General features: G+C 37.7%; 1 pseudogene; it reads right to left on the bottom strand.

The window, feature by feature from the left end:
- Positions 1-5,196: 5,196 nt before the first annotated feature.
- Positions 5,197-6,805, bottom strand: LOC103078497 (tetratricopeptide repeat protein 8-like; annotated as a pseudogene).
- Positions 6,806-11,665: the final 4,860 nt, after the last annotated feature.

The following is an 11,665-nucleotide window of genomic DNA, read 5'->3' as shown; positions in this document are numbered from 1 at the left end:
GAAAAAAAAAAAAAAAAAAAAAAAAAAAAAAGAAGGACACAACATAATGATCAAGAGGTCAATCCACGAAGAAGACATAACAGTTGTAAACATTTATGCACTCAATATAAGAGCATTAAAATACATAAAGCAAATGCTAACAGCCATAAAAGGGGAAATCGAAAGTAACACAATCATAATAGGGCAGTTTAACACCTCACTTTCACCAATGGATAGATCATCCAAAATGAAAATAAATAAGGAAACACAGCTTTCAATGATACAATAAACAAGATGGACTTAACTGATATTTATAGGATATTCCATACAAAAACAACAGAATACACTTTCTTCTCAAGTGCTCATGAACATTCTCCAGGATAGATCATACCTTGGGTCACAAAGCAAGCATTGGTAAATTTAAGAAAATTGAAATCATATCAAGTATCATTTCTGACCACTATTCTGAGACCAGATACTAATTACAGAAAAAAATCTGTAAAAACTACAAAAACATGGAGGCTAACCTATACACTACTAAATAACCAAAAGATCACTGAAGTAATCAAAGAGGAAATAAAAAAAACAAATGACAATGAAAACATGACAACTCAAAACCAATGGGATGCAGCAAAAGCAGTCCTAACAGGGAAGTTTAGAGCAATACAGTCCTACCTCAAGAAACAAGAAACATCTCAAATAAACAACCTAACCATACATGTAAAGCAATTAGAGAAAGCAAAACAAAAAAAGAAAACCCAAAGTTAGCAGAAGGAAAGAAATCATACAGATCAGATCAGAAATAAATGAAAAAGAAATGAAGGAAACAATTGCAAAGATCAATAAAACTAAAAGCTGGCTCTTTGAGAAGATAAAGAAAATTGATAAACCATTAGCCAGACTCATCAAGAAAACAAGGGAGATGACTCAAATCAAAAGAATTAGAAATGAAAAAGAAGTAACAACTGACACTGCAGAAATACAAAGGATCATGAGAGATTACTACAAGCAACTATATGCCAATATAAGGGATGACCTGTAGGAAATGGACAAATTCTTACAAAGCACAACCTTCTGAGACTGAACCAGGAAGAAATAGAAAATATAACAGGCCAATCACAAGCACTGAAATTGAGACTGTGATTAAAAATCTTCCAACAAACAAATACCCAGGATGAGATGGCTACACAAGCAAATTCTATCAAACATTTAGAGAAGACCTAACACCTATCCTTCTCAAAATCTTCCAAAATATAGCAGAAGGAGGAACACTCCCAAACTCATTTGATGAGGCCACCATCATTCTGATACCAAAACCAGACAAAGATGGCACAAAGAAAGAAAACTACAGGCCAATATCACTCATGAACATAGATACAAATATCCTCAACAAAATAATAGCAAACAGAATCCAACAGCACATTAAAAGGATCATACACCATGATCCAGTGGAGTTTATCCCAGGAATGCAAGGATTCCTCAATATAGGCAAATCAATCAATGTGATAAACCACATTAACAAACTGAAGCAGAAAAACCATATGATCATCTCAATAGATGTAGAAAAAGCTTTCAACAAAATTCAACACCCATTTATGATAAAAACCCTCCAGAAAGTAGGCATAGAGGGAACTTACCTCAACGTAATAAAGGCCATATATGACAAACCCACAGCCATCATCGTTGTCAGTGGTGAAAAACTGAAACCATTCCCACTAAGATCAGGACAAGACAAGGTTGTCTGCTCTTACCACTATTATTTAACATAGTTTTGGAAGTTTTAGCCACAGCTATCAGAGAAGAAAAAGAAATAAAAAGAATCCAAATCAGAAAAGAAGAAGTAAAGCTGTTACTGCTTGCAGATGACATGATAATACACATAGAGATCCTAAAAATGCTACCAGAAAACTACTAGAGCTAATCAATAAATTTGGTAAAGTAGCAGGATACAAAATTAATGCACAGAAACCTGCATTCTTACACACTAACAATGCAAAACCTGAAAAAGAAATTAAGGAAACAATTCCATTTACCACTACAACAAAAACAATAAAATATCTAGGAATAAACCTACCTAAGGAGACAAAAGACCTGTATGCAGAAAACTATAAGACACGTATGAAAGAAATTAAAGATGATACAAACAGATGGAGAGATATACCATGACTTGGATTGGAAAATCAACATTGTGAAAATGACTATACTACTGAAAGCAATATACAGATTCAAAAAATCCCTATCAAATTACCAATGACATTTTTCACAGAACTAGAACAAATTTCACAATTTGTATGGAAACACAAAAGACCCCGAATAGCCAAAGCAATCTTGAGAAAGAAAAACGGAGTTGGAGGAATCAGGCTCCTGGACTTCAGACTCTACTACAAAGCTACAGTAATCAAGACAGTATGGTACTGGCACAAAAGCAGAAATACAGATCAATGGAACAGTACAGAAAGCCCAGAGATAAACCCACACACATATGGTCACCTTAATTTTGATAAAGGAGACAAGAATATACAAAGGAGAAAAGACAGCCTCTTCTATAAGTGGTGCTGGGAAAACTGGACAGCTACATGTAAAAGAATGAAATTAGAACACTCCCTAACACCAAACACAAAAATAAACTCAAAATGGATTAAAGACCTAAATGTAAGGTCAGACACTATCAAACTCTTAGAGGAAAACATAGGCAGAACACTCTATGATATAAATCACAGCAAGATCCTTTTTGACCTATCTCCTAGAGTGTTGTAAATAAAAACAAAAATAAACAAATGGGACCTAATGAAACTTAAAAGCTTTTGCACAGCAAAGGAAACCATAAACAAGACGAAAAGACAATTCTTAGAATGGGAGAAAATATTTTCAAATGAAACAACTGACAAAGGATTAATCTCCACAATTTACAAGCAGTACATGGAGCTCTATATCAAAAAGACAAACAACCCAATCCAAAAATGGGCAGAAGACCTAAATAGACATTTCTCTGAAGAAGATATATAGATTGCCAACAAACACATGAAAAGATGCTCAACATCACTAATCATTAGAGAAATGCAAATCAAAACTGCAGTATCACTTCACACTAGTCAGAATGGTCATCATCAAAAAATCTACAAGTAATAAATGCTGGAGAGGGTGTGGAAAAAAGGGAACCCTCTTGCACTGTAGGTGGGAATGTAAATCGATACAGCCACTATGGAGAACAGTAGGGAGGTTCCTTCAAAAACTAAAAATTGAACTACCATACAACCCAGCAATCCCACTACTGGGCATATGCACTGAGAAAACCCTAATTCAAAATGAGTCATGTACCACAATGTTCACTGCAGCTCCATTTACAACAGCCAGGACATGGAAGCAACCTAAGTGTCCATCGACAGATGAATGGATAAAGATGATGTGGCACATATGTACAATGGAATATTACTCAGCCATAAAAAATAACAAAATTGAGTTATTTGTAGTGAGGTGGTTGGACCTAGAGTCTGTCATACAGAGTGAAGTAAGTCAGAAAGAGAAAAACAAATAGCATATGCTAATACATATATATGGAATCTAATAAAAAATAAAAATGGTTCAGAAGAACCTAGGGGCAGGACAGGAATAAAGACGCAGACGTGGAAAATGGACTTGAGGACACGGGGAGGGGGAAGGGTAAGCTGGAATGATGTGAGAGAGTGGCATGGACATATATACACTACCAAATATAAAATAAGATAGCTAGTGGGAATTAGCCACATTGCACAGGGAGATCAGCTGGGTGTTCTGTGACCACCTAGAGTGGTGGGACAGGGAGGGTGGGAGGGAGATGCAAGAGGGAGGAGATATGGGGATATATGTATACATATAGCTGATTCACTTTGTTATAAAGCAGAAACTAACACACCACTGTAAAGCAATTTACTCCAATAAACATGTTAAAAAAATTAAATGTGTTGTTTTCAGTTCCTATTTTTTTTAGTTCCTATTTTTTTATGTCTGCATCTTTATTCCTGTCCTGCTCCTAGGTTCTTCAGAACTTTTTTTTTTTTTGAGATTACATATATATGTGTTAGCATATGGTATTTGTTTTTCTCTTTCTGACTTACTTCACTCTGTATGACAGTCTCTAGGTCCAGCCACCTCACTACAAATAACTCATTTTCATTTCTTTTTATGGCTGAGTAATATTCCATTGTATATATGTGCCACATCTTCTTTATCCATTCATCTGTCAATGGACATTTAGGTTGCCTCCATGTCCTGGCTATTTTAAATAGAGCTGCAATGAACATTGGGGTACATGTGTCTTTTTAAATTATGGTCTTCTCAGTGAATATGCCCAGTAGTGGGATTGCTGGGTTGTATGGTAGTTCAATTTTTAGTTTTTGAAGGAACCTCCCTACTGTTCTCCATAGTGGCTGTATCGATTTACATTCCCACCAAAAGTGCAAGACGATTCCCTTTTCTCCACACCCTCTCCAGCATGTATTGTTTGTACATTTTTTTTTTTTTTTCCTTGCGTTATGCGGGCCTCTCACTGTTGTGGCCTCTCCCATTTGCGGAGCACAGGCTCCGGACGCGCCGGCCCAGCGGCCATGGCTCACGGGCCCAGCCGCTCCGCGGCATGTGGGACCCTCCCGAAACGGGGCACGACCCCGCGTCTCCTGCATCGGCAGGCGGACTCTCAAGCACTGCGCCACCAGGGAAGCCCTGTTTGTACATTTTTTGATGATGGCCATTCTGACTGGTGTGAGGTGATACCTCATTGTAATTTTTTTTGGTGTTTTATACACATTTATTTTAAAGCATAATATATAAGAAAAAGTAGAGTGTCTCACAAAGCATTTGATAAAAAATAGCTTTAAGTACAATTTTTAATCTCTAAAGTCTCTACCAAGGTTAAGTATATATATACTTTTAGTCATAAAAGTGCAATTTTAAAGGCAGATTTCAGACCCTCTAAGCTACATGATAGCTAATGGTCAGATAAAGGACATTAAAAATGTGAATTTATAAACATTTGAGGAAATTCATGAAAATGTTTTATAAACAAACATCTACCATATAATGTGGTAGATTTCATAATCTGTTTACAAATGCTTAAATCCTTTCTTTGAAAACATTATCTTATGAAAATATTATTATAAAGTTTTAAATATCCTGGTTTAATTTCCCTTATGTCACCTTCACTAATATCAAGCACAGGTTTGTACTACACATATATATACACTACTGTTTCCCTTGCATAATGTCCCTCCAAAAGAATATCTTTAGTCTGAGGAAAAATCGGAGCATAGCAAAATGCTGCTTTAACTGCTTAATAAAGTGTTAAGTGCCCAGGTGATCTGGAAATGCTGCTTCAGACTTCTGAGCAGCAATGTAGCTCCTCTGTAGATCTCCCATCTTATCTGATACTGTTGCAAAATTAAAATGCGGCTCATACATGTGGGGTGGTAAGGATGAAGCAGCTTGCAACTGTGCAGTGCTCTTGCATGTTCGACATGGCCCTTCTGTATCTCCAGCATGGCCAGGTTGTTGTAGGTCTCAGCATGTTTATAGTTGTTAACCAGACCCAGCCTGAAGCACTAATGGGCCAGATTCGTATCTCCTATTCCCTATTCTCCTATTCCTATCTCTTCATTTTCAGCCAGAGAAAGGGCATGTTCAAATGGGGTCAGAGTCATATCATACTGCTGGGCATAGAAGCAACAGAGCCCCAGGTTGTTGAAAAGCTGGCAGTTATAAACACCCATCTGCAGGAATCGCCTGTAAAACTGGAGAGCTACTTCTGGTTGATCAGAATAAAAATGGTTGCTTCCAATGCATGCAATGGCTTCCACCTGAGTGTTGTCCTGTTTCAAAACCTCTTTGTGGTATTCAGTGGCTGATAAAATATTGTTAATTTCCTCATAGATCCTGGCAATTCCACAAAGTAGGGTTACTTCTCCTGGAAACTTATCTAAACCTTGTTTGCAAAGATTTAAAGCAGTCACAGGTTGATCCAATGAGATGTAAACTTTTGCCAAGTACAGAAATGTATCTACCATTTCCTGCTGCTTCAGGGCTGATTTAAATTGTTTTTCTGCTTCGAGATACATTCCTAACCTGTAGTAACATTCTCCAATCTGCACTTTCCATCACCAGTCCTTGTACTGAGAATGCTCTGTGGAAAGGGCAGCCAAATCCACAGCAGTCTTAACATCATTTTCATGATGAAAGATATACTCAAACAAAGCCTTTGCCAATTTAGTTTTCTGGGCATACTTTGTTAAATTCAGTCTAGATAAATTTATAAAAGGTCGATCAGGACTTGTAAGCATGGAAGCCGTTCCTAGCCTAAAAAATCTTCCAGATGAGCTGGTGATAGGGCAAGCTGTGTAGGCAGTGCTGGGTGTTCTAATGGCCTGTTCCATAGTTCCTGGCCTTCCACTTTGTGTGCTGGGTCTAAGGAAACCTGTAATGGGTATTCCAGCTTGAGTGATTAGCCTGACAGCTGGACTAGGCCCTCCTGTCTGGTTAGTTCCAGGGAGTTTCAGAGATGTTCCAGGACATGGAATGTGAGCAATAGTATTTTTGTTCAGTATCATTTCTGCAATTCCTTCCTGATCTACATCAATTTCATCTATGAACACCACTTCATTTAGTGCTTCTGCTTTTAAAATCCAGGCTGCCAGCTTTGTAACTTTGTACAAATTACTTCACCATGTGCCTCAGTATGCTCAATCTGGTCATAAGGGGACTTCTCCAGCATCTGCATGCACAGATCTGCCCAGAGCTGGAAATTCCTGTGCCTAAAATAGCTCTAGACCAGGAGCAACAGCTTCATCTCCAAGCCCATGGCGGCCAGGAACCAGCCGCGAAAGACCAGGGCCCAGCACAGGGAGGGTGGGGGGCAAGGAGCAGCTCATTGTAGTTTTGATTTACATTTCTCTAATGATTAATGATGTTGGGCATTCTTTCATGTGTTTGTTGGCAAACTGTATATCTTCTTTGGAGAAATGTCTATTTAGGTCTTCTGCCCATTTTTGGATTGGGTTGTTTGTTTTTTTGATATTGAGCTGCATGAGCTGCTTGTAAATTTTGGAGATTAATCCTTTGTCAGTTGCTTCATTTGAAAATATTTTCTCCCATTCTGAGGGTTGTCTTTTGGTCTTGTTTATGGTTTCCTTTGCTGTGCAAAAGCTTTGAAGTTTCATTAGGTCCCATTTGTTTATTTTTGTTTTTATTTCCATTTCTCTAGGAGGTGGGTCAGAAAGGACTTAGCTGTGATTTATGTCATAGAGTGTTCTGCCTATGTTTTCCTCAAAGAGTTTGATAGTGTCAGGCCTTACATTTAGGTCTTTAATCCATTTTGAGTTTATTTTTGCGTATGGTGTTAGGGAGTGTTCTAATTTCATTCTTTTACATGTAGCTGTCCACTTTTCCAAGCACCACTTATTGAAGAGGCTGAATTTTCTCCATTGTATATTCTTGCCTCTTTTATCAAAATTAAGGTGACCATATGTGTGTGGGTTTACCTCTGGGCTGTCTATCATGTTCCATTATAGTTCTGTTTTTGTGCCAGTACCATACTGTCTTGATTACTGTGCTTTGTAGTATAGTCTGAAGTCAGGGAGCCTGATTCTTCCAGCTCCATTTTTCTTTCTCCAGATTGCTTTGGCTATTCAGGGTCTTTTGTGTTTCCATACAAATTGTGAAATTTGTTGTTCTAGTTCTGTGAAAAAATGCCATTTTGGTTTGATAGGGATTGCATTGAATCTGTAGATTGCTTTGGGTAGTAGAGTCATTTTCACAATGTTGATTCTTCCAATCCAAGAACATGATATATCTTTCCATCTGTTTGTATCATCTTTAAATTCTTTCATCAGTGTCTTATAGTTTTCTTCATACAGGTCTTTTGTCTCCTTAGGTAGGTTTATTCCTAGGTATTTTATTGTTTTTGTTGCAGTGGTAAATGGGACTGTTTCCTTAATTTCTCTTTCAGATTTTTCATCGTTAGTGTATAGGAATGCAAGAGAGTTCTGTGCATTAATTTTGTATACTGCTACTTTACCAAATTTATTGATTAGCTCTAGTAGTTTTCTCGTAGCATCTTTAGGATTCTCTATGTATAGTATCATGTCATCTGCAAACAGTGACAGTTTTACTTCTTCTTTTCCAATTTGGATTCCTTTTATTTCTTTTTCTTCTCTGATTGCTGTGGCAAAAACTTCCAAAACTATGTTGAATTATACTGGTGAGAGTAGACAACCTTGTCTTGTTCCTGATCCTAGAGGAAATGGTTTCCGTTTTTCACCATTGAGAACGATGTTGGCTGTGGGTTTGTCATATATGGCCTCTTCTATGGTGAGGTACGTTCCCTCTATGCCTACTTTCTGGAGGGTTTTTATCATAAATGGGTGTTGATTTTTGTCAAAAGCTTTTTCTGCATCTATTAAGATAATCATATTGTTTTTCTCCTTCAATTTTTTAATATGGTTTATCACATTGATTGTTTTCCGTATATTGAAAATTCCTTGCGTTCCTGGGATAAACCCCACTTGATCATGGTGTATGGTTTTTTAATGTGCTGTTGGATTCTGTTTGCTAGTATTTTCAGTTCCTATTTAGAAAAGAAGAAAGGTATAAAAATCTGTGTTTCAGAGATTGGTTCAAGATGGCGGAGTAGAAGGACATACACTCACTCCCTCTTGGGAGAGCACCAGAATCACAACTGACTGCTGAACAATCATCAAGAAGATGCCGGAACTCACCAAAAATGATACCCAACATCCAAAGACAGAGGAGAAGTTGCAGTGAGATGGAAGGAGGAGCCCAATCACAATAAAATCAAATCTCATAACCACTGGATGGGTGACTCATAAAATGGAGAACACTTATACCAAAGAAGTACACCCACAGGAGTGAAAGTTCTGAGCCCCAATTCAGGCTTCCCAACCTGGGGGTCTGGCAGCGGGAGTAGGAATTCCTAGAGAATCAGACTTTGAAGGTTAGTGGGATTTGATTGCAAGACTTCAACAGGACTGGGGAAAACAGAGAGTCCACTTTTGGAGGGCACACACAAAGTAGTGTGCACATCAGTAACCAGGGGAAGGAGCAGTAACTCCATAGGAGACTGAACCAGACCTACCTGCTAGTGTTGGAGGGTCTCCTGCAGAGGCAGGGGGTGGCTCGGCTCACCATAGGGAGAAGGACACTGGCAGCAGAAGTTCAGGGAAATACTCCTTGGCATGAGCCCTCCAAGAGTCTGCCATTAGCCCCACCAAAGAGCCAGGTAGGCTTCAGTGCTGGATCACCTCAGGTCAAACAACCAACAGGGAGGGAACCCAGCCCCACCCATCAGCAAACAAGTGGATTAAAGTTTTACTGAGCTCTGCCCACCAGAGCAACACCCAGCTCTACCCATCACCAGTCCCTCCCAACAGGAAGCTTGAACAAGCCTCTTAGATAGCCTCATCCACCAGATGGCAGACAGCAGAAGCAAGAAGAACTACAATTCTGCAGCCTGTGGAATGAAAACCACATTCACAGAAAGACAGACAAAATGAAAAGTCAGAGGACTATGAACCAGATGAAGGAACAAGATAAAACCCCAGAAAAACAACTAAATGAAGTGAAGATAGACAACCTTCCAGAAAAAGAATTCAGAATAATGATAGTGAAGATGATCCAGGACCTTGGAAAAAGAATGGAAGCAAAGATCAAGGAAATGCAAGAAATGTTTAACAAAGACCTAGAAGAATTAAGAACAAACAGAGATGAACTATACAATAACTGAAATGAAAAATACACTAGAAGGAAATAATAGAGAATAACTGAGGCAGAGGAACGGATAAGTGACCTGGAAGACAGAATGGGGGAAATCACTGCCATGGAACAGAATAAAGAAAAAAGAATGAAAAGAAATGAAGAGAGCCTAAGATACCTCTGGAACAACATTAAATGCAACAACATTCTCATTATAGGGGTCCCAGAAGGAGAAGACAGAGAGAAAGGACCCAAGAAAATATCTGAATATTTGAAAATATTTGAATCAATTGAATATTGATTATAGTCAAAAACCTCCCTAACATGGGAAAGGAAATAGCCACCCAAGTCCAGGTAGTGCAGTGAGTCCCAGGCAGGATAAACCCAAGGAGAAGCATGCCAAGACATATAGTAATCAAATTAACAAAAATTAAAGACAAAGAAAAATTATTGAAAGCAACAAGGGAAAAATGACAACATACAAGGGAACTCCCATAAGGTTAACAGCTGAATTCTCAGCAGAAACTCTACAAGTCAGAAGTGAGTGGCACGATATATTTAAAGTGATGAAAGGGAAGAACCTACAACCAAGATTACTCTAGTCAGCTAGGATCTCATTCAGTTTTGATGGAGAATTCAAAAGCTGTACAGAAAAGCAAAAGCTAAGAGAAGTCAGCACCACTAAACCAGCTCTACAACAAATGCTAAAGGTACTTCTCTAAGTGGGAAACACAAGAGAAGAAAAGGACTGACACAAACAAACCCACAACAATTAAGAAAATGGTCATAGGAATATACATATTGACATTTACCTTAAATGTGAATGGATTAAATGCTCCAACCAAAAGACACAGGCTCACTGAATGGATACAAAAACAAGACCCATATATATGCTGTCTACAAGAGACCCACTTCACACCTAAGGACACACACAGACTGAAAGTGAGGGGATGGAAAAAGATTTTGATAGCAAATCAAAACCAAAAGAAAGCTGGAGTAGCAATACTCATATCAGATAAAATAGACTTTAAAATAAAAATATTACAAGAGAAAAGGAAGGACACTACATAATGACCAAGGGATCAATCCAAGAAGAAGATACAACAATTATAAATATATATACACCCAACATAGGAGCACCTCAATACATAAGGCAACTGCTAACAGCTATAAAAGAGGAAGTAGACAGTAACATAATAATAGTAGGGGACTTTAACACCTCACTTACACCAATGGACAGATCATCCAGACAGAAAATTAAAGAAACACAAGATTTAAATGACACAATAGACCACATAGATTTAATTGATATTTATAGGACATTCCATCCAAAAGCAACAGAATACAATTTCTTCTCAAGTGCATATGGAACATTCTCCAGGATAGATCACATCTTGGGTCACAAATCAAGCCTCGGTAAATGTAAGAAAATTGAAATCATATCAAGTATTTTTTCTGACTGCAACGCTATGAGATTAAAAATCAATTACATGGGAAGAAAAGGAAAAAACACAAACACATGGAAGATAAACAATACATTAAATAACCAAGAGATCACTGAAGAAATCAAAGAGGAAATCAGAAAATACCTACAGACGAACTACAATGAAAAGACGATGATCCAAAACCTATGGGATGCAGCAAAAGCACTTCTAAGAGGGAAGTTTATGGCAATACGTTCCTACCTCAAGAAACAAGAAAAATCTCAAATAAGCAATCTTATCTTACATCTAAAGGAACTAGAGAAAGAAGAACAAACAAAACCCAAAGTTAGTAGAAGGAAAAAAATCATAAAGATCAGAGGAGAAATAAATGAAATAGAAACAATAGCAAAGATCAATAAAACTAAAAACTGGTTCTTTGAGAAGATAAACGAAATTGATAAAACTTTAGCCAGACTCATCAAGAAAAAGAGGGAGAGGACTCAAATCAATAAAATTAGAAATGAAAA

This window comes from Lipotes vexillifer, unplaced genomic scaffold (assembly GCF_000442215.2).
Source record: "Lipotes vexillifer unplaced genomic scaffold, Lipotes_vexillifer_v1.1 scaffold1016, whole genome shotgun sequence".
In the NCBI taxonomy this organism is placed as follows: domain Eukaryota; kingdom Metazoa; phylum Chordata; class Mammalia; order Artiodactyla; family Lipotidae; genus Lipotes; species Lipotes vexillifer.
This window is presented reverse-complemented; position numbering and strand designations above follow the sequence as displayed.